This window comes from Schistocerca serialis, chromosome 3, assembly GCF_023864345.2.
Source record: "Schistocerca serialis cubense isolate TAMUIC-IGC-003099 chromosome 3, iqSchSeri2.2, whole genome shotgun sequence".
NCBI classification, from domain to species: Eukaryota; Metazoa; Arthropoda; class Insecta; order Orthoptera; family Acrididae; genus Schistocerca; species Schistocerca serialis.
This window is the reverse complement of record NC_064640.1, coordinates 191,633,392-191,660,963: the sequence shown is the minus strand read 5'-3', so window position 1 is coordinate 191,660,963 and position 27,572 is coordinate 191,633,392. Positions and strand designations below refer to the sequence as shown.

General features: G+C 44.2%; 1 protein-coding gene across 5 annotated transcripts in view; it reads left to right on the top strand.

The window, feature by feature from the left end:
- The window catches only part of LOC126469899 (sulfate transporter-like), a 483,509-nt gene that overhangs the window by 308,370 nt on the left and 147,567 nt on the right, over positions 1-27,572 (top strand). Inside the window, exon 1 of one of the 5 annotated variants that reach the window (XM_050097245.1) lies at positions 10,461-10,520. The exons of the other annotated variants lie outside the window; for them this stretch is intronic. The gene's annotated coding sequence lies outside the window, so the exon portion shown is untranslated. Of the gene's footprint in view, positions 1-10,460; positions 10,521-27,572 lie in introns of those variants that run through there. 5 annotated transcript variants of the gene reach the window in all.

Here is a 27,572-nt window from a genome sequence, read left to right as displayed (position 1 = left end):
CTAGTGGCTGCACGGGTCCAGCAGTCTCTTCTGAAGGAAAGGGCTACTACAACGCGGAGTGATATGACCCCTCTCGTGGCTACGTTGTGGTAGGAACATAGGACCAAGAGTCAAGGCGAGAACTACGTCCTGCAATACTCAGTTTGTTCTAGTACCAACGGGGATTTCTTTCTGTCTACAAAGCCACATTTTTTAGATGAAAACCTCTAAGACAGATTTGGGGAAGTGGCTCTGTTCTCATTAAAACGGCCTTCCCTGCTCAGCTACGTGCGTTGCTCGACTGTGAGAATCACGGTGACATTCCTGTAACGATAATTCCTCATAAAAGTCTCAGTATGGTACAGGTTGTCTTCTTCTACTGTGATCTCCTTTTCTACACAGATGACGATCTGCATTCTAATTTGGAGCAACGGGGTGTGCATTTTATTCATTGTGTCCAGTGGCGAACAAAGGGACAATGGGGTCCATGCTGGTGTCTATATCTTGGACTTTGAAGGCAATTCATTGCCTGAAAACGTAGAGCTGATTGTGTATCAGTGCGATGTGAAATCGTATGTTCCCATCCCAGCCCCGGGTGTATGATATTTCCCAACCGGGGCAAAAACATGATAGTGCCCCCCCCCTCCCCCCCTACCCATCCATCGTTTGAGATAGGACGTCAAAACTTTAAAAAATCGATTTTTCAAAAATATGTTCATTTTGTAGCGCACATCTTTCTGAAGATTTTGACATATAAAAAATATATGTTCGAGGAAATTTACGATATGTTATTTGGTGTTAAGTGCATCAAAGTGCAGTACTACGCCTCTTCACACAACATTCTTCTATCGCACGTCATTGTATTTCGTTCTGTGGAATTCAAACGTGTATACCTTGTAATGGAAGCCATCAAACCTGTATTCAGGAGTAGTGGATATTAAAATGTCCTGTGATACCCGTCCTGTTCCAGGTTTTACATCCTATTCCCCTCTAAAAAAACTCACAATGAGTACTAGGTGGGATTATTTGTGACCTGGAGACTAAGAACTCTTCGGAAAATTTGCACTCTTTGCCTATTTGCTAATAACTTTCTCTGCCCGCATCTCGTGGTCGTGCGGTAGCGTTGTCGCTTCCCACGCCCGGGTTCCCGGGTTCGATTCCCGGCGGGGTCAGGGATTTTCTCTGCCTCGTGATGGCTGGGTGTTGTGTGATGTCCTTAGGTTAGTTAGGTTTAAGTAGTTCTAAGTTCTAGGGGACTGATGACCATAGATGTTAAGTCCCATAGTGCTCAGAGCCATTTTTGAATAACTTTCTCTTTTGTGTGACATAAAATTAAATATAGGGAAAGTAAAGGAAAGAGACAAGCAAGACAGTACACATTTAGTCAATCCTTAGGTCCCAGCATTTTCTTCTCCCTAATCTTGCTCCAGCTTTACACGGCGTGCTTTCCAGAATCAAAATGTCGTTGTCTAATAATGAAAAAGCTGTTAATACGAATAGTACCCAAGACTGGTGTGATTTGTCGATTTGATTACGTCTGTTTTGCAACTGTCTTCTTATTCATTCAAATCAGTTGTTAGTTTACTGTCTCGTCGTCTTTGTTCTCTTTACTGAAATTTTATCAACTTCTCCATATTGATAGTTTCATTGTGATAATGGGTGGTGTAGAACACCAGCTGGATGCAGGTGGTGCATCTTCTGTTGCATAACGTGTCCTGGGATCCTCTCACTGCGTTGCAACTGTCCCACCTTCACCCTTTTACCCCTGTCCCACTTCTACATCATTCTCTTGGTTTTCTTGATTATCAAATGCAGTCAGGTTCATCGGGATTTATCCTTTGCGTCCTTCCTCTCTGGGGACTATTCCTGGCTTGACACACAAAGGATTGACGAGCTCGTAGTTTGGTCCCTTTGACCCCATCACTCCATCGATCCATCCATCCATCCGTCCACCCACCCACCCACCCAAAAACCGAATGTGGAGATTGCTTAGTTTGAAAGTGATGATTACGACGCTGCTGATTTAAATTTCCTGCCTGGTATGAGTCTGACTCATAGTTCGCTACCGAGCGAGGTGGCGCAGTGGTAGCACACTGGACTCGCATTCGGGAGGACGACGGTTCAATCCCGCGTCCGGCCATCCTGATTTAGGTTTTCCGTGATTTCCCTAAACCGGTCCAGGCAAATGCTGGGATGGTTCCTTTGAAAGGGCACAGCCGACTTCCTTCCCAATCCTTCCCTTATCCGATGAGACCGATGACCTCGCTGTTTGGTCTCTTCCCCCAAACAACCCAACCCCCCATAGTTCGCTGTGCGCTTTCGTAGAGTACAGACGTGGAAGAGCAGTGCTTTCCTGTTTACTTTATGTGTGGTTTAGACGTAAAATCTCGCTTCTTCTTTCCAAAATTAACGACTCACCGTCACCAAGGACAATGGTGATGGAGGTATAATGAACGTTGAACTGGACAATGATAAGTCAGTTACCAACGACAGAATTAAGTGCGATGATAGTGGACGGTTTAAATATTGTGAACGGAGTCAACAATATACCAGCACAAGATGATGACATCGAGATGAGAATTGCTGAGAAGAACTCAAAGAAGCGATCAATGAACGACAGCGACAACGAGCAGCAAAGGAGCAGGTGTAGGTGCAGAAAAACAGAGCAATGGCATTCTGTTGATACTGCTAGTCATCACGTGCAAGCTGCAGCAGTTCATACAGACCCGGTCGATGGCAGAGCCAAATTTTGCAGCAAATAAATGTGAACGCAGAATCTGATGTTGGCTCTTTCAAGTCTTTATTGACTTCCAGGATAACATTGGGGGTCGTTTACACCCAATGTCCGTGGGTAAGCAACAAGTCGCGAGTGCAAAGGCATCAAGAAATATAAAATAAACATTTCGCAAGACCGCAACTGTACAAACGTAGAAACTTGCTCTTGTGAAGCTGCGAACAGTTTAGTTCGGAGGCCAATACTTCGCAATAGTAATATGGAGTATTGTCTCCTCTCTATGAAAAAAGGAATATAACGTGACATCCAAGCTGTGGACGTCCCTGTTGTGTGAAGAAGAAATTTTGGACCTTACTCGGTGCGGAATCCCTGTAATAAAAGTGAAACGCTACATCAAAACTATAGACGTAATAGGGAATCTTTCCAGAAAACCTATCCCAGTATGTATAATAACAGTGAAGTCGCAAAAATGACCAGATTACGCTTCTATTTATGGAGTCACATACCATGCGAAGCCCTTCATTCCATCCGTCTTTCAATGCCTGAACTGTTTATTTAGACACGGAAGTAATCAGTGTCGTAGCAAGCCTAGATGTTTTCATTGTGAGGGACTTCATAAGGGTCTGAATGTGATCGTGATGAAGATGCGCCTCATACGTGCATTGACTGTGACGCTCATCACAGGGCTACAGACAAAATAAGTCCATAATTCACAAGACATCGGGAAATAAACAGAAAAAGACCAGGGTAGGGCCTAACCCATCAAGAAACTGTCGCGCTGGAAGCTAGACGAAGTCGTGCTACTGTTGCTGCCAGGAAATATCGTTCCTTATGCCAGCTGCCAGCAGCTTCCCCGCTGGTGCCCACCGGTCATAATGTAACAGCAGCGGAATGTCCACCCACGCATCCAACCTTTGTCGCACCAGCAAACTCCCCTTCGCCAGCAGCAGAAGCACATTAACACTTTGAGCGGGATACACACACTAAAGAAGCCGTCTATCAATCCGTTTATGAACCACCCAGCGTTTTGTAAAGGAGTCAGATCCTATATTGATGAAGATACGTATGTTTTGAGAGTCGATATGATTCTAACGTTTCTGGTGCGGTCGATTTCGACGCCAAAATGTTTTTATCTTATTTCTTGAAACAGAAAGGCGAATGCATTACGTGTAAGATGTGATGTCATGACTGCTGCTGCTGGAGTCGTTGGAGGTGTAAACATTCTTTCCAAATACATGAAGCCCTTGCTTGGAACAGTTAAACCACCTTGATGTTGAAAAAGGATTTCTATCTCATCCTTATTATTAAACGCTGCTGAAGCAAAAGGTTTGTGGGGGAAAATATTCGTGACTAATTATATGCTTGCAATATTGAAATGGTTCAAATGGCTCCGAGCACTATGGGACTTAACATCTGAGGTCATCAGTCCCCTAGAACTTAGAACTACTTAAACCTAACTAACCTAAGGACAGCACACACATCCATGCCCGAGGCAGGATTCGAACCTGCGACCGTAGCGGTCGTGCGGTTCCGGACTGTAGCGCCTAGAACCGCTCGGCCACCCCGACCAGCTGCAATATTGAACTGGAGCTGTTGTATCGAGTGACACCATTGCAAGGTTTTATTCCTATCGATTTAAGAAAATCATAAGTCCCACGTGTTATGTTCTGCTTCTGGTGCAAAGTGGTCTTCTGATGGTTGTGTTGTATTTCTGCTTTATACGCATGATGCTGCTTCAGATGAAGACATCTATAATTTTCTCTTCGCAAAAGTCAGCTAGACTTGTGTTCTGATCTATATATTCAGCTCGAGATGGTCTAATGTTTGAACAGTCAATGGGAGATGGATTGGATACGAAGGACCTCCACATTTTATAAAATCCGTAATAGTATGGATTAATCTGTGATTAAGGTACGTACTGACTGACTGACAGTATATCCACTTGCAGTTGTATGGCAGTGTGGTTTACTTGCATAGATGGCTGTACGAGGAATATTCAAAGGCTAATAAATAAAAAACGTAAAAAATAGGCCTGACTCAGAGAGAGAGAGAGAGAGAGAGAGAGAGAGAGAGAGAGAGAGAGAGAGAGCGAGCGAGCGCGCGTCATCGCAAGGTAAGCGTTGAAGGACACATTTGGAACAACTGTGAGAGTGCTGAAGCCTGATATACTGCTAGCGACTTGACCACTTGTTACTTGTATAAATCGACAATAGTCACAGTTTTCTATTGAATTAAATTCACTCAAATAATTGGTATCAATGGCGAGGAATCAATGAAATGCAATGACATGTAATCATATCAGTCAAATACGTTTAGAAATACCACACCTACAGAGTGGTGAATAATTAGTGACAAATGAAAATTTGTACCAGACAGCCGCAGTTCTTTCGGATTACATCGTTACACTTGTTGGAAGCGTTGTAATAACATTATACTTAGCTGGAAGGCCATAACAATAAGCTAGCATAAACGATGGTAGGAAAACTATAAAAGGTATCGAAAAAGCTTATTTACGACATATTGCAAGGAAACGTTCGCGTAACACAAATCTCGCAGATGTGTTGTTGCGGTTCTATGGACAGTCTGAGATGATGATCAAGCTGTCTGCCGATGTGTTTGTAGTTTTAGAATTATTGCTGAAATTGCATTCCATTAGCGTAAACGCATAAGTAATATCTAATATCTACTTATGGATAATTAAGTTGTTCAGAACGGCCAGATGATTGTGGAGTAACAAGTGCAGTTTTAAAAACGTGAACAATCAACTCTTCTGGGCCGGCCACTGTGGCCGAGCGGTTCTAGGCGCTTCAGTCCGGAACCGCGCTGCTTCTACGGTCGCAGGTTCGAATCCTGCCTCGGGCATGGATGTGTGTGATGTCCTTAGGTTAGTTAGTTTCAGTAGTTCTATGTCTAAGGGACTGATGACCTCAGTCCGCAGCTCGTGGTCGTGCGGTAGCGTTCTCGCTTCCCGCGTCCGGGTTCCCAGGTTCGATTCCCGGCGGGGTCAGGGATTTTCTCTGCCTCGTGATGACTGGGTGTTATGTGATGTCCTTAGGTTAGTTAGGTTTAAGTAGTTCTAAGTTCTTGGGGACTCATGACCATAGATGTTAAGTCCCATAGCGCTCAGAGCCATTTGAACCAACTGATGACCTCAGATGTTAAGTCCCATAGTGCTTAGAGCCATTTGAACTCTTCTGGGCCGCGCGGGATTAGCCGAGCTGTCTAGGGCGCTGCAGTCATGGATTGTGCGGCTGGTCCCGGCGGAGGTTCGAGTCCTCCCTCGGGCATGGGTGTGTGTGTGTTTGTCCTTAGGATAATTTAGATTCAGTAGTGTGTAAGCTTAGGGACTGATGACCTCAGCAGTTAAGTCCAATAGGATTTCACACATATTTGAACATTTTGAACTCTTCTGGTGTGTACCTCTGCCCGTAAACCATGTCGTCTTCACAAAACTGAATCTATTGGAGGAACGAAATTATGACTAACACTTTCAGCTACTGAATTAAATAACTTCATTAACTATCGTTTTGTCTACATGTCCATCTTCAGGGACTAAAATGTATGTTCAGCCACGCACACGAATGAACGTTTGTAAATAAGGAAACGCGTCAGGCTGGAGCCAGACCGTCTGTTTTATTATAAATACACATATACTAGTTACTCACTCGAGTGAGAGAGAGTTTTTGTTTGTTTTACCTGTTTTGTCTAATGCGGGTTTTGATATTCAGATGAAACATACGTACATGAAGATTGCAGAGGTAACAGCTTCGCCATAATACAATATTTTCAATTAAATGATGTGCTGGGTTTGCATGTGGCATCTGGTTGATGTATTTGCCGAGTCGTGGCATGCCATCGGTACGGAGCCTTTCCTGTTGTGCGGGAAGGCGCTGGGGAGCGCTTACCTGGAACCTTGTGATGTGCATCCCTCCAGCTCAAGGGTGGCTCCCCATACACACTGTAAGGCATTTCCGACGGTCGCTGACCACTACCTCGCACCGCTTTGGTGAGCGAAGATGACGTATCCGGACAATCTTGGCAGGCATTTGGGCTGCAGATCCGATTTTGCGGACGACGTGGGAGCGCAATCGTGCACAAATTAAGCCCGCTTAGGAATTTCATCGCCGTTCCACGCAGTCGCCAAGGCTCAGAAGTTATTGGCCCGAGTTTTGACGCGGGAAATAGAGCACAATCTTGACTGGAAGGTGTCTAAAATATTAGCCTGAGTGGGAGAACGAGCGTCTCCTTTCCAAGGGGAGAAAGTGCAAGTTCTCTTGCATTGGTCTGAGCCACCACCCATTTCCAGGGTGGGGTGGGCGAGGGTCTTCTGCAAAATTATTGCAAATTTCTTTAAAATTAAGAGATTGGCTCAAGTAAGTAACTTTTCGGAAGAGAGAGAAAAATGTTTGCAACGTAGCCTCTCACTGGAATATTTCTGATTTTCTGTCTGATGGGAAAACAATCAACTTTTAGCAGTTTCTCTACAGACACTCAAAGGAGCGTTGTTTTAGTATTACCTTTTTCTGGACGGAGACTGATGCGAACAGAGTGATATGTCTGGGCGGGGACCGACATCCGGGACACCAGACATTTCCAGGGGTCCTTTGGCAGCATTTGCAGTGCAGATCTCTTCTGCAGCCGCTCAGGTAGCAGCCCATATTCTCACAACACAGTGTTGATAAGTTCAGGCATCGCCATGAGGCGAGACAAATGATGATGGGGAAGCAGGCGTGTTTTCATTTTAAAGTAAACAGGGGTTCTTCTTGTAACTTAAGCTTTGGTAGTTGATGGCTTACTTATGACTCAGCTGCTTGGTTTTCCTGGATATATCTTCCTCCACCCCACCAAATCAATGCAATCATCAAGACCGGTGCGAAACCATGTACTTGATTCATTTAAATTACACGGAGAGTTATTTACTAGATTGTTTTCTTCCCTTCGCTGCGGACTTTGCCACTGAGTTTTTGTCAGTTGCATTAATTACACAGATTTTTTTGTTCAGACCTGCACTCATCTACATTTACCATTACATTTGCTAATCATATGCTGTTGCCCCTGTCGAATGTTTTATTATAAACGATAATCTAACTAATCTACCTTTCAATTCTATATATAGAGATGAAAACCTCTATTTCCTTTAGCACTGCTAGTCTCCACGAGAGCCAGACCCATAATTCACTTGTCAGGGCCAATGCCTTTCAATCCGTTTCTGTTGCTCGCAGTTTATCAAACATATCTGAGTCGAAATGGGAGGGGGAGGGGGCGATCTGCGTATTGAGTGGGTTCACTGCATTCAGATCAAAAGCACTGTTTATGTTTAGCCATAGCCCAGTGCCAGTACAATCGGATACCAAAAGATGTCAAGTATACTAAACCAGAAGTGAATGAAGTTACTTAATTCAGCAGCTAAAGGTGTTAATTACAATGTATATTCTGAAATATATCACAGCTGTGGAACACTGCTTGTCAAAAGTCTTCCATAAATCCATTGGCTTTGGATCTAGAGATTATTGTATTCGTGGTATTAGCCGAAAAGTGCCACTCCTGTCTCTGTGGCGGGCATTATGTAGGTGATTTCTGGAATGAACACCAAAATCATCAATCATAGAAAGAAAAGAAAGGTACGTGGGGGTTAAATGTAGAGGTGTTTCGAGGCGTGTGGTCGAAGGAGGGTGACCTCTTTTGAGAAAGTATTCTGGAATTCAGCTGAAGTAGCTTAGGTAACCATGAAAACATAAATTTAATGCCTGGACCGGGGTTTGAATCCTGCTCTTGCTGAGTGCGAGTCCAGCATGATAACCATGGTGTCATTTCGCGTGATTGTGCAATCACGATTGCAAACAGTCGATCTCTAGTTGTCAAAGAGAAAGCTTGCAGTAATTCTGGCATCACATCACTCATAAATAAATTTTCTCGACGAAGGATGTTGTTTATAAGACAAGACTCAACGAGATGGTGATTCAGAATGCCACCTCACGCAGTTACTGTATATCTATCTTCGAGGTCTCACAAGGAAAGGCCAGACTCTGCGACCTACATATTTCGACGAGTTCGGTATACTAGTCGGAGGCCACACGGAAGTAACTCCTGTGAAAAGGTTCAGGTCACTACACTTTCGTTTTTGAAAATAAAAATTGGGTCAGAGGCCATGAGGCAGAATTCGTTTCGGACCAGATTGGATCGTTGGAATACTCGAAAATAAAGAAACTTTATTTATACATATCAGGCCTGCAACCTATTTGTTTCCGCGAAATGGAAGATTTAGTGAGATCGTTCGGTTGCAGATGTACTTAAGATGGAAAGCTGTTAAATCGTGTAGTGGCCAAGCGGTAAGAGCCTATCATTCAGGTCGCGGTCAAGTTGACAGAGCGCTTAGATTCGAATTGCACGTTTTGCAATATTTTTTGCTATCTGTGAAGGGAATAGAAGCTTTCGCGAAGTCTATATATGGTTACATACAAGGAAAAGTTTGACTGGCGAGAACCTAGTCTGTTTCTCACGATACAGTGTTTTGTAGAACGGAAAAAACCAAAATTTGGTGACATTGAATAGTCCCTAACTTTGTGACTGAAAGGAAGCGGTAACGGTAGCTGTCGACGGGGTTTTGCCACCAATGGTGCCACATATAAGGCTCAAAAATATTTATGATCATAAATTAAAGCCGGCCGGTTAGGCCGAGCGGTTCTATGCGCTTCAGTCTGGAACCGCGCGACCGCTACGGTCGCAGGTTCGAATCCTGCCTCGGGCATGGATGTGTGTGATGTCCTTAGGTTAGTAAGGTTTAAGTAATTCTGAGCTCTAGGGGACTGATGATCTCGCATTTGAACCATAGATTAAAATGTGATTGAGTGACTGGTAGCACCTATTTGTAGCTAATTAAAGCTATCGTTAGTCCGAAGATTGGTTTGAACACTACAGTGCTTTACTTGACATGGTCCAATTGAAGGTGGTATGCTACTCCCTTTCCCCACCATTCGAAATGACGTTCGTAGTCAGTCAGATAGAAACCTGCAGGTTAACATGGGTCACGAGGCAAAATCAGTTTCGGACCGGACGGAATCGCTGGAATACTCCAAAAAATATTTGTACATATCAGACTCGCAACCTAATTGGTCCCGAGACATCGAAGATTGAGCTTGATCGGTTGTGTGTAACTTGGCATTTTTCACATCACAGAACAACAACGTAGTACCGACACAGCTACCCCTGACCTTTCGGTTGGTGGACTGGCACTTAACAACACACGTAATCCATTGATAATCACAATATTAACAACGGATAAGCCTAATAAAACCTTTCAGTTCTGAAATGTTTTATACGGACTTTCTTTTTTACTATATACACTCACAGAGTTCAGCTTGTCGCATTTTCCACATACAGTCAAAGTTTTCGTCGAATCACGAGAAACGGGTGACAGTGGCTGTATTTAGAGAGCGAATATATGCTGATGTATTCCCGTAACTGGTGTGTCATTTCTGGACTGTAGAGATTCAAGCTTCGCAAATGTGAGGTATGTTGCACAGGTAGCACGGACCTCATTTCTCGCGTTCCACACGAAAGCCGCAGATTCCGCTGTCGCGTCTGTTATACAGCGCCAGCGCGCCAGACGATATAAAACGGCGCGCAGCTGAGGCGGTCGTGGCGCGACTGACAGTTTGCTAGCGTATCTCCGAGGGGCACGCGCGGATTTGTGGTGGGTTGTGCAACCTCCGTCCGAGAACACGGCGCTCAGCTGGACAGCGGCGAGTGTGTCTGCAGAGGTCGTGCGCGCAACACGTCACATCGTGTAGCTCTGTCCTGCCGCAAGGTAAGCAGCTGTTCATTGTGGCGGAGCGCCAGTTTCTGCACGGCTTTACGCCCCGCTTCTTCTTCAGCCTTCTTTAGGTGCACCTACAGGTCTGTGGCGCTAAGGGGCTATCCAGTGTTAACAGCGAAGCTCTCTCTCCCTCCAGCTCCCCCTCCTCCAGCCGGTCCACTCCCCTCCGTCCTTCCGTTACTCCCTTCATTGTGGAATCATCGAGCGGCACGCTATTCCCTATGAGTGATCTCTGACTTGCTGTTACTACTCCTCTGGGTAATGGTTGGTCTTATCGACTACCGATTTGTTGATACGTCTAATTCTTTTGTGATGAAAAGGCTTCGAACGAGACACGGAAGTCGTCTCACAAATCCGTTTCTCTCGTAAAATAGTCATTTAGCATTGTTGGTTGGGGGGCAGCGACGTTAACACCTCTCTCTTTTTGTTTTTCCTCTGAGATTTGTTCACGAACGTTAACGTAAGTCTACTTCATATATAAATGACCTAATAGATAGTGTCGGAAGTTCCATGCGGCTTTTCGCGGATTATGCTGTAGTATACCGAGAAGTTGCAGCATTAGCGGCTACCCGGGTAGCAGGGGTTGTGTGGCGTGGACTGGGCGGTTTTTTAGGTTAGATGGCCTCGGGCAAGTACAGAAAGGGCAACAGCCTCAAAGGGTGCGGGGCAAAGTCAGGACATGCGGGGACCAAGCAGCAATCGGTATTGTAATTTTGAACTGTTGAAGCTGCATTGGTAAAGTACCGGAACTTCAAGCGCTGATAGAAAGCACCGAAGCTGAAATCGTTATAGGTACGGAAAGCTGGCTGAAGCCAGAGATAAATTCTGCCGAAATTTTTACAAAGGCACAGACGGTGTTTAGAAAGGATAGATTGCATGCAACCGGTGGTGGCGTGTTTGTCGCTGTTAGTAGTAGTTTATCCTGTAGTGAAGTAGAAGTGGATAGTTCCTGTGAATTATTATGGGTGGAGGTTACTCTCAACAACCGAGCTAGGTTAATAATTGGCTCCTTTTACCGACCTCCCGACTCAGCAGCATTAGTGGCAGAACAACTGAGAGAAAATCTGGAATACATTTCACATAAATTTTCTCAGCATGTTATAGTCTTAGGTGGAGATGTCAATTTACCAGATATAGACTGGGACACTCAGATGTTTAGGACGGGTGGTAGGGACAGAGCATCGAGTGACATTATACTGAGTGCACTATCCGAAAATTACCTCGAGCAATTAAACAGAGAAACGACTCGTGGAGATAACATCTTGGACCTACTGATAACAAACAGACCCGAAATTTTCGACTCTGTAAGCGCAGAACAGGGAATCAGTGATCATAAGGCCATTGCAGCATCCCTCAATATGGAAGTAAATAGGAATATAAAAAAAGGGAGGAAGGTTTATCTGTTCAGCAAGAGTAATAGAAGGCAGATTTCAGACTACCTAACAGGTCAAAACGAAAATTTCTGTTCCGACACCGACAATGTTGAGTGTTTATGGAAAAAGTTCAAGGCAATCCATAAAATGCGTTTTCGACAGGTACATGACAAGTAAAACTGTGAGGGATGGGAAAAACCCACTGTAGTTCAACAACAAAGTTAGGAAACTACTGCGAAAGCAAAGAGCTTCACTGCAAGTTTAAACTCAGACAAACAGAAGCTAAACGATGTCAAAGTTAGCGTAAGGAGGGCTAGGTATGAAGCATTCAGTGAATTCGAAAGTAAAATTCTATGTACTGACTTCAAAGAAAATCCTAGGAAGTTCTGGTCTCACGTTAAATCAGTACGTGGCTCGAAACAGCATATCCAGACACTCCGGGATGATGATGGCATTGAAACAGAGGATGACACGCGTAAAGCTGAAATACTAAACACCTTTTTCCAAAGCTGTTTCACAGAGGAAGACCGCACTGCAGTTCCTTCTCTAAATCCTCGCACAAACGAAAAAATGGCTGACATCGAAATAAGTGTCCAAGGAATAGAAAAGCAACTGGAATCACTCAACAGAGGAAAGTCCACTGGACCTGACGGGACACCAATTCGATTCTACACAGAGTACGCGAAAGAATTTGCCCCCCTTGTAACAGAGGAACGGAAGGTTCCAAATGATTGGAAAAGAGCACAGGTAGTCCCAGTCTTCAAGAAGGGTCATCGAGCAGATGCGCAAAACTATAGACCTGTATCTCTGACGTCGATCTGTTGTAGAATTTTAGAACATGTTTTTTGCTCGCGTATCATGTCTAATTCTGGAAACCCAGAATATACTCTGAAGGAGTCAACATGGATTCCGGAAACAGCGATCGTGTGAGTCCCAACTCGCTTTATTAGTTCACGAGGCCCAGAAAATATTACATACAGGCTCCCAGGTAGATGCCATTTTCCTTGACTTCCGGAAGGCTTTCGATACAGTTCCGCACTGTCGCCTGATGAACAAAGTAAGAGCCTACGGAATATCAGACCAGCTGTGTGGCTGGATTGAAGAGTTTTTAGCAAACAGAACACAGCATGTTGTTCTCAATGGAGAGACGTCTACAGACGTTAAAGTAACCTTTGGCGTGACACAGGGGAGTGTTATGGGACCATTGCTTTTCACAATATATATAAATGACATAGTAGATAGTGTCGGAAGTTCCATGCGGCTTTCCGCGGATGATGCTGTAGTATACAGAGAAGTTGCAGCATTAGAAAATTGTAGCGAAATGCAGGAAGATCTGCAGTGGGTAGGCACTTGGTGCAGGGAGTGGCAACTGTCCCTTAACATAGACAAATGTAATGTATTGCGAATACATAGAAAGAAGGATCCTTTATTGTATAATTATATGATAGTGGAACAAACACTGGTAGCAGTTACTTCTGTAAAATATCTGGGAGTATGCGTGTGGAACGATTTGAAGTGGAATGATCATATAAAATTAATTGTTGGTAAGGCGGGTACCAGGTTGAGATTCATTGGGAGAGTCCTTAGAAAATGTAGTCCATCAGCAAAGGAGGTGGCTTACAAAACACTCGTTCGACCTATACTTGAGTATTGCCCATCAGTGTGAGATCCATAACAGATCGGGTTGACGGAGGAGATAGAGAAGATCCATAGAAGAGCGGCGCGTTTCGTCACAGGGTTATTTGGTAACCGTGATAGCGTTACGGAGATGTTTAACAAACTCAAGTGGCAGACTCTGCAAGAGAGGCGCTCTGCATCGCGGTGTAGCTTACTGTCCAGGTTTCGAGAGGGTGCGTCTCTGGATGAGGTATCGAATATATTGCTTCCCCCTACTTATACCTCCCGAGGAGATCACGAATGTAAAATTAGAGAGATTCGAGCGCGCACGGAGACTTTCCGGCAGTCGTTCTTCCCGCGAACCATACGCGACTGGAGCAGGAAAGGGAGGTAATGACAGGGGCACGTAAAGTGCCCTCCGCCACACACCGTTGGGTGGCTTGCGGCGTATAAATGTAGATGTAGATAAATTTACGCTCTGTTGATTTCAGAATCAAGTGACTCAACTTCAGCGACCTTGTAATGATTCACAAATCAATATAATCCGTAATATGTCACTTGCTGGTAGAGAGCGCGACAAAACTTTAACTACAAACATTTGTATCTCATATTGAAACACGTAAGTTTGACGTTAATGAACGTACGTCGTCCCATTATAAGGCCACTGCCCAACGAGAGTGTGGTCACATTATCACAAGAGAGTACAGAGACAGTTCTGCTGCGGTACGGACAACAGGTTGCCGTCTGTCAGCAGGTGGTGTCACTTTGGCATCACCTCTGGTCCTCGCATCATGGGAACAAGTTCCGGGTTATTAAGCCTCTCCCAGCTGCTTGGACATTTTCCTCTCGGCTCTCTCGTCGCGAAATCATTTTAATTACACTATTGGCTATTAAAATTGCTGCACCAAGAAGAAATGCAGATAATAAACGGGTATTCATTGGACAAATATATTATACTAGAACTGACATGTGATTACTTTTTCACGCAGTTTGGGTGCATAGATCCTGAGAAATCAGTACCCAGAACAACCACCTCTGGCCGTAATAACGGCCTTGATACGCCTGGGCATTGAGGCAAATAGAGCTCTGATGGCGTGTACAGGTACAGCTGCCTATGCAGCTTCATCAAGAGTAGTGACTGGCGTATTGTGACGAGCCAGTTGCTCGGCCACCATTGACCACACGTTTTCAGTTGGTGAGAGATCTGGAGAATATGCTGGCCAGGGCAGCAGTCGAACATTTTCTGCATCCAGAAAGGCCCGTACAGGATCTGCAACATGCGGTCGTTTATTATCCTGCTGAAATGTAGGCTTTCGCAGGGATCGAATGAATGGTCGTAACACATCTGAAATGTAACTTCCACTGCTCAAAGTACCGCCAATGAGAACAAGAGGTGACCGAGACGTGTAAGCAATGGCACCCCTTACAATCACGCCGGGTGATACGCCAGTATCCAATGCGCGTTCACCCGCGATGTCGCCAAACACGGATGCGACCATCATGATGCTGTAAACAGAACCTGGATTTATCCGAAAAAAATGACGTTTTGCCATTCGTGCACCCACGTTCGTCGTTGAGTACACCATCGCAGGCGCTCCTGTCTGTGGTGCAGCGTCAAGGATAACCGCTGCCATGGTCTCCGAGCTGATAGTCCATGCTGCTGCAAACGTCGTCGAACTGTTTGTGCAGATGGTTGTTGTCTTGCAAACGTCCCCATCTGTTGACTCAGGGATCGAGACGTGGCTGCACGATCCGTTACAGCCATGCGGATAAGATGCCTGTCATCTCGACTGCTAGTGATACGAGGCCGTTGGGCCCAGCACGGAGTTCCGTATTACCCTCCTGAACCCACCGATTCCATATTCTGCTAACAGTCATTGGATCTCGACCAACGCGAGCAGCAATGTCGCGATACGATCAACAGCAATCGCGATAGGCTACAATTCGACCTTTATCAAAGTAGGAAACATGATGGTACGCATTTATCCTGCTTACACGAGGCATCACAACAACGTTTCACCAGGCAACGCCGGTCAACTGCTGTTTGTGTATGAGAAATCGGTTGGAAACTTTCCTCATGTCAGTAGGTTGTAGGTGTCGCCACCGACGCCAACCTTGTGTGAATGCTCTGAGAAGCTAATGATTTGCATATCACAGCATCTTCTTCCTGTCGGTTAAATTTCTTGTCTGTAGCACGTCATCTTCGTGGTGTACCATTTTTAATGGCCAGTAGTGTAGGTCGCGTATTGGGCACTGTCTTTTTATCCATCGCCATTTGTTAAGTAGTGCGCCCCACCACTTTGTACACACTACGCTCAACTTTTCACGGTCCGCCATTTCCTGGCGGAATGCTCTTTTTTTAACCGTTTACGTTCCCGTTTGTGTTTACCGGCCGAGTTATCGGCCGTTCTATCGAACGACGCGCGGGCTGTCGAACTCGTTTTACTTTTTATCCGTAGCAGCAATATGGCGAAGGCCATTTATTTTTTAGTTCTGGACCTCCATTTCTCTATGGCGCATTTTATAGACCTTTCTGCGCGTCCCTGTTTTTAACTTTCTTCTCTTATGAACCTAGTTGTTTTTGCGCCCTAAAACAAAACAAACCGGCTAAGAGGTGCAGGTAATCTTCTTGGCAAGCTGAAACATCATCTGGGGGAAAGAAATTCTCCAACGATGTAGACATTCATACGGCGATTCTCGAATTGCTCCGTGACCGACGAGTGTATTTCTATTGTCGAGGAATTGAACGAATGGCAGAACGTTCGGATCGTTGTATACAGACACTTGGTGACATTATTCACCAACATTCTCAATTATATGCGTAATTTTTAAGTGTAGTGCAGCAATCGATGAGTCACTTTACCTGGCATAATAAAGTCTTACTTACTTTCGGAAGTCTCCTCGTATATACACAACGTAAACGATAACTGTATACAAAGTAAAACAGTGGTGTGGTGAAGTCGAAACGAACAGATTGGTACAAGACATTTGTGGTCCATCGAGCCGGGAAATAGCCTCAAATTCTCCTATAAAAAATCTCCTAAGCTACAAGGTCGTGCACCGTGTGAGATTTTGACAAAAATCGTTCTAGAATCTTAAAAACTTTTTGTTCTTGCACTTAAGACATGTGAAATTGATTATATGATATAGGTTCCACGTTTTTGCAAACACACTTTTTTGTTTTACTCGAACATTTTTCAGCACCTCTGCACCATAATCAGTGTTTTTTTTTAATTGAAAGCTGTAAAAAGTGAACAAACGTTATATGGCTTATCAGGTGTTCTGAACTGATAGCTTGTCATCTCCCATCCGAACGATGTAAATCTTACTTTAACTGATGATGTCTGGGTAAAAAGAAAAAAGTGTGTTTGCAAAAAGGCGGATCCTATACCATATAATTTAGCTACAAACACGGAAAAAAGAAAAGAGCTTCAGATCCAAAAGATGAATATGTGAAATTGATGTGTGCGTAAATTTTACCTTAAAGTATTGTGAATTTGAACAAGATAAAATTAACAATTAAATGGTTTTGTTTAGCCAGCCGTCTGACCGCGGAACTATAGTGCTTCAAGGGGTTAAGTTTAAACCGAATTGTAAAAGTAACTAGTGTTAGCGCAACGTTTACAAAAGTCTTCTTTCATTCATTACCCTCGCGGAAAAGCTTAAATTAATAATGTTAGCGGAACAGCAGATTAAACCGGCGGTTAAGTGAACGAGAGGGTATTGAAAATCGCGCACGTGCACCGTAGCTGATATGGATTTGGTAGGCCAATTTGAGGTTATTTCCCGGATCGGGAGACCGCAAGTGTCCTGGATCAAATTGTCCGTCTTGACTTCGCCTAAACCACCGTGGTACTTTGTAAACAGTTATCGTTTACACCATGTATCGAAAACTAATTACTTTTTCTACGTCGATTCGTTATCGGTTAACGTCTGCCCTGTCTTCCATCACCGTTGTAGCTGTAAGGTAATTTGAAATGCTGTCAGTTGTCGAGCTATTAGGTAGCATTTCTTATGTAGTGTGTTAAGTGTGGGTAACTGACAAATGCGTGTGGTACAAAGCATAGTGTTTCTGTTGATGACAACGAGAGACAAGTGACAGAGTGAAACGCAGTGCCGGCACATTCCCTGCTGCTGTGGAAGACCACCGAGGGGCCATCCGACGCACGGATTACAGAAAGTGTGACATGTCCTCAGTCCTCAAGACGCTGTGGAGATGTTTTAAAATGGAACACAAGAGATTTCTGCAGAGTGTGTACCCTGTCCCCTTCTTTTCGTGCCACCGAAATACTGGCGATGAAAATTTCTCTGACCACCAGGATTGGAATCGGCTACCGCGGGGGTCGAGCGCCAACGCACGTGCATACGGCAGCGACCTTGACTATGGCGGCTGGTTTACATTCCTCTGAAGCTGACGCACACCGTGTCACACTCTCCGGTTTGCAGTATTCTTAAGTAAAAGAGGGAAACACAGTGGCCTCAAAAATTTGGAGAGGTTAAAATAACAGCTCCTGGTGCGTTTTCCGGGTTGGAATCTTCGTTTGGTACAAATTTTCTCGAAGGCCACGGCATACTCATTTCTCGATCTCTTTTGCCTTCTGGGAGGATACCGACGACCTTCATGTGTTTATTAGTGAGGTATTCCATCTCTGCTTAGGTCGTCCACAGAGTTGCCTTCCTTTAGTTCTCAGGTTGCAGGGCCGTTTTAGCAATTGTAGGGAACGCTGTATTTGTGTCTATACCAGCGAGGTCCGTAATGGGAGACACACACCAAGTCTTTACTACCCCGCGTTGTAAACAAGATTATGACTCGTTGCGGAAGTCACTCCAACCGTTGTTCGATACCGTATAGGAGGAGCGAACAACTTCGCTGCCCAAGTTGCGAGTGTAACAAAATCTGAAGTCACGAGCCTGAATTATGTGCTTAGTGAAACAAGTACATGTGTCCAAAGCAAATATAAATAACACAGCAGGGTCGTAACAGTAGACTAACGTGGTGCGGGGTAAACAGTTTCATACTGTATAAACGATCTTGCAGACCCCTTGCTGTGCGGTCGTATGTTATGAATCTGGGCGTGTTGCACGGTTTATCGAAGGATTTTTCCGCGACCACCGTGAGGAGCTTCCACACTAATTCTGTGAGTCTGTGCCTTGACACGGTCTGAACCTCCTATTATTCATGTTGCCTTGTGGGGGAAGAGAGGGGAGGGGGGGGGGTACAAAGGAATTGATAGGATAGACCCCTTTGTTCCTAGTTAGTAGGAAGGCAAGGCTGCAGTACGAGGGCCTCTGCTAAAACACTGCAGTGTTGAAACCAAACTTCGAGTTGAGGACAGCTTTACTGACCGCACCGGTACCTATGTACAAGCACCAGTTCCCCTTACTTTGTCCTAACAGCCCTAATGGTAGATGAATATTGGAGTCAGTATGTCACAAATGCTGGTTCTCTTAACTTCAATAGTATTTTGCGAAAAGATAATCATATTTTCTCCAAGCTCGCGGAGCATTGCCATAGCTCTCTCGTACCGATCCAACTGACCGGTAGCAAATCTAGCAGTATAGCTTTTTTTTGCTTCGATGCCCTGCTTTAATCCGATCTGGTAGCATATAGTACTTAAGAATGGCTCACACGAGCGATGTGTGCGCTACACATGACAAAACCTTTCCCAATAAGCCATAATCGACCATTCGCCTTCGCTAAAACTGACCTTCTGTGAAGTTTTACGGCCAGCATTGTATCTAACACAGATCTCCGAACTGAGAAAGCAATACACTACTAAATACACTATCTGTGCACATAGGCAGAACTCGGCGGATTGCGCCATACAACACATTTTTCTAGAAGTAGTTCTGGTTGTGTAATGATGTGTTCTCAAGTATCGTTCACACGAAGGTCGGAATAAAACGAAATAAATGTTAGGCTATAAGACCTGATTAGCAGCCGTGTAGCTACACTACTGGCCATTAAAATTGATACACCACGAAGATGGCGTGCTACAGACGCGAAATTTAGCCGACAGGAAGAGGATGCTGTGATATGCAAATGATTAGCTTTTCAGAGCATTCACACAAAGTTGGCGCCGGTGGCGACACCTACAGCGTGATGGCACGAGGGAAGTTTCCAGCCGACTTCTCATACACAAACAGCAGTTGACCGGCGTTGCTTGGTGAAACGTTGTTGTGATGCCTCGTGTAAGCAGGATAAATGCGTACCATCACGTTTCCGACGTTGATAAAGTTCGGATTGTAGCCTATCGCGATTTTGGTTTATCGTATCGCGACATTGCTGCTCGCGTTGGTCGAGATCCAATGACTGTTAGCAGAATATGGAATCGGTGGGTTCAGGAGGGTAATACGGAACTCCGTGCTGGGCCCCAACGGCCTCGTATCACTAGCAGTCGAGATGACAGGCATCTTATCCGCATGGCTGTAACGGATCTTGCAGCGACGTCTCGATCCCTGAGTCAACAGATGGGGACGTTTGCTACACAACAACCATCTGCACGAACAGTTCGACGACGTTTGCAGCAGCATGGACTATCAGCTCGGAGACCATGGCTGCGGTTACCCGTGACGCTGCATCACAGACAGGAGCGCCTGCGATGGTGTACTCAACGACGAACCTGGGAGCACGAATGGCAAAACGTCATTTTTTCGGATTTCTGTTTACAGCATCATGATGGTCGCATCCGTGTTTGGCGACATTGCGGTTAACGCACATTGGAAGCGTGTATTCGTCATCGCCATACTGGCGTATCACCCGGTGTGATGGTATGGGATGCCATTGGTTACATGTCTCGGTCACCTCTTGTTCGCATTGATGGCACTTTGAACAGTGGAAGTTCATTTCAGATGGGTTACGACCCGTGGCTCTACCCTTCATTCGATCCCTGCGAAACCCTACATTTGAGCACGATAATGCACCACCGCATGTTGTAGATCCTGTACGGCCCTTTCTGGATACAGAAAATGCTCGACTGCTGCCCTGGCCAGCACATTCTCCTGATCTCTCACCAATTGAAAAAGTCTGGTCAATGGTGGCCGAGCAACTGGCTCGTCAGAATACGCCAGTCACTACTCTTGATGAACTGTGGTATAGTGTTGAACCTGCATAGGCAGCTGTACCTGTACACGCCATCCAAGCTCTGTTTGACTCAATGCCCAGGCGTATCAAGGATGTTACTACGGCCAGAGGTGTTTGTTCTGGGTACTGATTTCTCAGGATATGTGCGCCCAAATTGCGTGAAAATGTTATCACATGTCAGTTCTAGTATAATATATTTGTTCAATGAATACCCGTTCATCATCTGCATTTATTCTTGGTGTAGCAGTTTTAATGGCCAGTAGTCTATTTACACAACATTGCCTATCGGTTGTACTACACATCTCCCCAGACATGGTTGCCATAGGATGGAGTATTGCGTTGGAAATTTATTTAAACTTCAGGTTGAACTTTACTTCGCTTCTACATACTTCATTTCCATTTATCCATGAACGATAAGCGAGCCAGTAAAGGTCGTATCCAACGCCTCAATGATCCTATTCTCGGGAATGCTGTGAACGCTCGCAAGCGACGATAAAAACCCTGCGAGTAATCCCTTCCGCGCACTGCGCTTCTGTGAAGCCTGTTGCGTCATGTAGCACCTCGGATGACGCAGCAATGTCTAGCAGACGGCTAGTGGCTTCAGAACGCAGTCTTTCCTTGTCGCGCCGAGGGAGTTTACCGAGAGAAGGGCTCTGGAAAATAACAACAAAATGAAAGGCAGAAAGAGGTGTATGTCTGATCCAACCATTCATTTTATTTCTAATTCAGAATAGGAGTCCACAAAAATGTCATTGCTGATCCTTAATATCTCCAAGACTTGAGGCCTACGCTCAGTTTTACGTCTCGTGACGCCTTTCTGAAATGCCACTTTATGAGATGATTCCTCCTGCGTTTCACTTAGGTTCAGGATAGCACCTTGAGAGAGAGTACCAAAATTGGTTTTCGGACGTCCTGTATCGAAAGCTATGTTACGTACGATGCGTATTTCGTAAAAATGTATTACGAAGAACGTGATAGCTTCTTTCACTAAATACGCCTCTGTAACCATCATGTTTGCGTACGAGAAAGGAAAAGACGCGTAACTTAAATCATTTCTATTAAAATACCATAGAGATAGAGGAAAAGTATTATAAAAGGAACTTGGAAAATTACCTACAGAATTTTTTGTTGAGTGGAACAATGTTTGGTTCTGCTTCACAAGAAAGGACAGCAGCTAGGCGGCAAAGAAACTGTACACTTAAAAGTCGCCTCCTCTGTAACGTAAAAGATATTTCTTAATATTATCACGTGCTGCGTAAGAAAAAAACTTCATTTTAATCAATCAAAGGAGTTAGCCACTTTTAGAAGCAGACACAGCGCACTGGACAGTTTGCAAGTTACGGATGAGAGCCGAGCAATGAGTTTGAATTAATACTGTGTGTGGTACACGTAGTTATATTTTTTGAGAAATGTTCGATCCTGTTTCAATAAAATCTGTACTTGCAACATATGAAAGCAAACGACTCGCTCAGTCTGTTCATACGCAGAATGTTCATACATGCCACAGATTTCATCCGAATAGAGAGATGTGTGAAAGTGTGTCTGGCAAGGAAACTCCATATTACCGAAACTATTCGCAGCAGCCCAACAAGATGTTTTCAGGCATCTAAATTGTGAAAAACTTGTTAATGTTGCCTCCCGAAACTACCTTCGTTTTGTGAACGTCATTCTTCAACAAAAAATAGGCGAACAAAAGAGAGCATGCTGGAAAGTACGCCTGTAAATCATTTATAGTAAGACCAAAAACAGCGAAAAGAAGGTAGGACAAATAAATAAGTCATAGAACCAGTTCATCTCGATGTGGGGGAATTTCTTGTCACGAACAGAAAATCAGCAAGGTAGGGTTCGCTGATGATATAGCAGAGGTCGCCGAAGTTAGACAGGAACTGAATCTGGTGCTATAATACGCACGTAAACAAAAAGGAAGCTCAGGTAATGGTGTGTGAACATCAGTTGGACGTGCTTGATAACATATTATTAAACTTGGACAAGAGACTTTCGGAGATGTAAACCACATTTGTATCCGGTAATATCATAATGGAACATGCAGGAAAGATGTAGTAGCAAGGTTTGTGTACGGCAAAAGGACTTCATAAAGAGAAACAATTGCTGTCATCTATAAATACGAACGTTGACGCCAGAAAAGAATTCAATAAAAGCTGTATTAAGAGCACACAGATGAACAATGACAGTGAAACGATAGGACGCCTTTAAATGTAGTATTACAGGAGACATCTGACGATCAGACTGGATGACCGAGTATGGAATGAGAATGTCCTGCTATAACTCGTCGAGAAAAATGCCCATTAAAAATGCATTGAATCTAAGAGTTTGGTTTGGCCCATAATACAACATCCCGCGAGCACGCACAAGTGCTGCTACACGACGTGGCATGGACTCGGCTAATGTCTGAAGTAGCGCTGGAGGGAATTGACGCCAAGAATCCTGCAGGGCTGTCAATAAATCCTTCTGAACAACACGTTGCAAGGCATCCCACATATGCCCAATAATGTTCATGTCTGGGGAGTTTGGTGGCCAGCGGAAGTATTTAAACTCAGACGAGTGTTCGTGGAGCCACACTGTAGCAATTTTGAGGCGTGTCACATTGTCCTGATGAAATTGCCCACGTCCATCGGAATGCATAATGGACATGAATGGAGGCAGGTGATCAGACAGGATGCTTACGTACGTGTCACCTGTCACAACCGTATCTAGACGTATCAGGGGTCCCATATCACTCCAACTGCACACGTCCCACAATATTACAGAGCCTCCACCAGTTTGAACAGTCCCCTGATGACACAGGGTCTATGGATTCATGAGGTTGTCTCCATACCCGTACACGACCATCCGCTAGATAAAATTTGATACGAGACTCGTCCGACCTGCAACATGTTCCCAGTCATGTTGCAGTCCAATGTCTGTGTTGACGGGCCTAGGCGAGGCGCATAGCTTTGTGTCGTGCTGTCATCTAGGCTACACGAGTTGGCCTTCGGCTCCGAAAGCCCATATCGATGATGATTCGTTGAATGGTTCGCACGCTGACACTTGTTGATGACCCAGCATTGAAATCTGCAGCAATTTGCGGAAGGATTGCACTTCTTTCACGCTGAACGATTCTCTTCAGTCGTCGTTGGTCCCGTTCTTGCTGGATACTTTTCCAGCCACAGCGATGTCGGAGATTTGATGTTTTACCGGATTGCTGATATTCACGGTACACTCGTGAAATGGTCACAAGGGAACATCCTCACTTCATCGCTACCTCGGAGATGCTGTGTCCCATCGCTCGTGCGCCGACTATAACACCACGTTCAAACTCACTTAAATCTTGATAACCTGTCGTTGCAGCATCAGTAACCGATCTAACAACTGCGTCAGACGCTTGTCATACATATATAGGCGTTGCCGACCGCAGCCTGCTTACATATCTCTGCATTTGTATAGGCGTACCCATACCAGTTTCATTGGCGCTTCAGTGTAGAAGGAAAGAATCGCAAGGGTAGGCGTGGATTTCAACAAGGCAGATGCTCGCTGATGCAGAATGTAGCAGTTACGCTAAAATGAAGACAACAGGCAAACGGCAAGAACGGAGAAATGCATCAAACTAACCTTACGGTTGATGACTCAACGAATTATTACGATTCTCATTGGCGAGGCTACTCCACGTGGATTTTCAGTCAAGACTAGCTGAGAACAGCGTGCAGCCAAATGCAAGTGAGGGCATCCTGGAGTATTTCCATTTAACCGCCTGTGTGGGATTATTTCCATGCATTTTTTCATTTAATTACACTAGTTTCGATCCCTTCTTTCCCTGCAGGCGCATCTTATAATTTTTGCATGGGCACACGTTAATTGCCCAGTACGCTCTTCTTGATTTCACCTGGAAAAAAATTGCAGGTATTAAGACTAGGAAGCTAAATTTCCGCATCAGCCAATGTCTCTCAGACAGAGGCGTTCTGAGTGAATTACAAACTTTCTGTTGGGTATTTACGAAGACTCACTAAAAACTACTTTCATGTAAGCTCTAATAATTGTTATAGGTTATTTCATAACTAACATTAGTACTGTAATACAATAACCTTTTAATGTCAAGTACAGTTTCATTGTATCGCACTTAAATGAAATATGAAATATACATCTTTGACTTCCTTCCAAATCACAGAGATACCACTCCTCGGGCTCCATGGAATCCTGCGTAATGTATTGAAGCTGTTGTCTGTCATCTGTCGTACAGGTTTCATAAAGTTGACATTCTAGTAGTATGCGGTCAGGCGTGGCTGTTCGTGCACAACTTCAGTTCCCTTCTTTTAATTCTACGCAGATATTGCTGTAGAGTCCCTGTCCTGTGAAATAATAGATTAGACCAGTAGTTGGTTCAAAGTGATTCATTTGGAGGTTCTCTCTGACATTTGGAAAGTGCGTTTCTTGTGGTACCCTTTCAACATTGATTAATTAGTTGCAAAGTACACTCGAGTGCATCAACAGAAATTAAGTACAAAAATGAAATTTCGTGTGCCTGCTCAAGGAAATGTGAGTGGCTAATGGCTCTGAGCGCTATGGGACTTAAGTTCTGATGTCATTAGTCCCCTAGAACTTGGAACTACTTAAACCTAACTAACCTAAAGACATCACACACACCCATCCCCGAAGCAGGATTCGCACCTGCGACCGTAGCGGTCGCACGGTTCCAGACTGAAGCGCTTAGAACCCCTCGGCCACCCCGGCCGGCGAAATGTGAGTATAGATTGTTAATTAGTTATGTCGATTTGGACCACGACAAAATACATTTAACACTATATTATTGTAAACCGTTTCAATAGCGCACAACAGTTACGAGTATTCTTACTTTTCAGAGTATTTGAATAAATCTGAAACTATAGTTAAAATATTAGATTAAATGTTTCATACTACTAGAAATTCCATTGTGTCGGAAATAGAAAATGTACAGTCAGTGTCTGTTTAAAGTTTTAACTGAGGTCAGTCAGGCATGGACTTTGAATGCGAAAACCATTAAAAACTTAGGATCGGTTGTGGTGATTGCTAGGGTCCTCGTTTAAGTTTATGTACGTAATTCATTATCCTTCAGATTTAAGACATGTTTTGGACAGTGACAGCCCAATTTAGCGATGTCTATCGACGTCATTTTTACTGGAGGCCATGCTTTGGACATCGGCAGTCCAGTTAACGAGCTAAATGACGAATTAGCCACAGAAGCAATGGGAATGGAAAACTAGAAACAGAAATTCTAAGTGCTAACATAAGGTCACCCATGGGATGCCACATCCAGAGGACATGGGAAGAAGAATGGCAAAATACTGCTCAGTCCAATAAACTAGAACATAAGCAACACCACAAAGGGCTAGCAGACATGACTACGAAGCTCAAGAAGAGCAACTATTAGCTTATGCCGTCTCCAAATCGTACATAAAAAATTACTTAATAATTTACAATACGGAGGGAAGAACCTGCAGAATACGTTTGTGGAGCAGCCCTTACCGTTCGGCACATCCTCTAAGATTGCACAGTTAAACAAGACATGCGACGTCGCTTGGACCTAGAAAACCATCTACGACAGTTTATAGCAGGTGGCGTTAACGTACTGCTGTTCCTACGGAGTGGATATTTCGACAAGATTTAAAGTCGTCACGTTTAATGTCGGCTACTGTCGCTCTCGCCACCGCTCTATTCCCGATGCAACATCATTATTCGTTTCGAAATCAGACTTCAGATCCTATTCTTGAACATTGTAGGTAAAAACGAAATGTTTTGCTTATGCAATGATCTTAGCTTTATATTAATGACAGTTATGTTTTGTTTATTGGAGATAAAATCTTCTATGTTGTTAAGTCGCGACTGTTTCTCTTCATATTACTTCACGACTTGCGAAGAAGAAATTCGAAGAGCAAAATGGCACGACTAAACAACCCGCAAGAGTTTACCTTCACTGACAAGGGCCACGAAATCCCGGAGATCTATGTATTCATTAATTTAGTTATTCATGTATGAAATGTTATGCGTGCGATAGCATTATTGCTATGAAAAGGAAGTCTCGCGCATAGGTCCTCAACACTACGAGACGATCGAGGGAATAATAACCACTTAGTTACCTTTTAAAGTTATCTCATCGTCATCATTATCTACTGGACGTTGATAGGCAACGGCAGCTATTCGTGACTGACCCTGGCGTGGTGCTATTTTTCCCCGGTCAGAAGCGCTAGCGAAGTCCATAGCAGAAGTGTTCGTCACCAGTCGTACCAGAAGTGGCCCTTCAACCGAGGCGTCCCAAGAAGTGTTCCCTCAAGGGCCACTTCCCAACAACTCCCTCCCTCCCTCCCTCCCTCCCTCCCTCCCCCGCTCTTCCCTCCCTCTCCTTCTCCTTCTCTGTCTGTCCTTCCCTCCCTCCGTCCCACAAGATCCAGCAAACCTTACACTGGCTTCATCTCTCTTGGTTTACAAATTACGCCTTTATTATCTTGGTACGCTTAGAGTTGTAAGACCACCTCTTACATCTAACCAAGTATTCTTAATGGTGATGAAATCAAAGCAGGGGAATAAGTATATGCCACAGTCACATACGAGGTAACAGTAAACAGAATGTTATCTGAAACCAAAAAAATTATTGAACTACCTGGAAAGAACAGCTTTTTTACAGAAACTGAACCGTTTTAATTTGTGGTTTGAGAGCCAAAAATCGTATTTTAGTTATAATTCCGAACCGATTAAAATTAATCGCCCGAACGGTGCCTGAACCTGGGCCCCTCCTCACATATCGATTTTTAATTCTTTATCTTCATAAAACCCTAATCGCCTCTGTATTAAGTAAGCAATTGCTTCCTCAGTTAAATTAATAAAATAATTAAAATAAATGATTCTTTCTAAAAAGTTGCATCTTCATAAAAATAGCTGTTTTCCTCTTATGTTCTTTAAAAGGAAAGAAATATCCTAAATGATGGAAGATATTTAATTCTG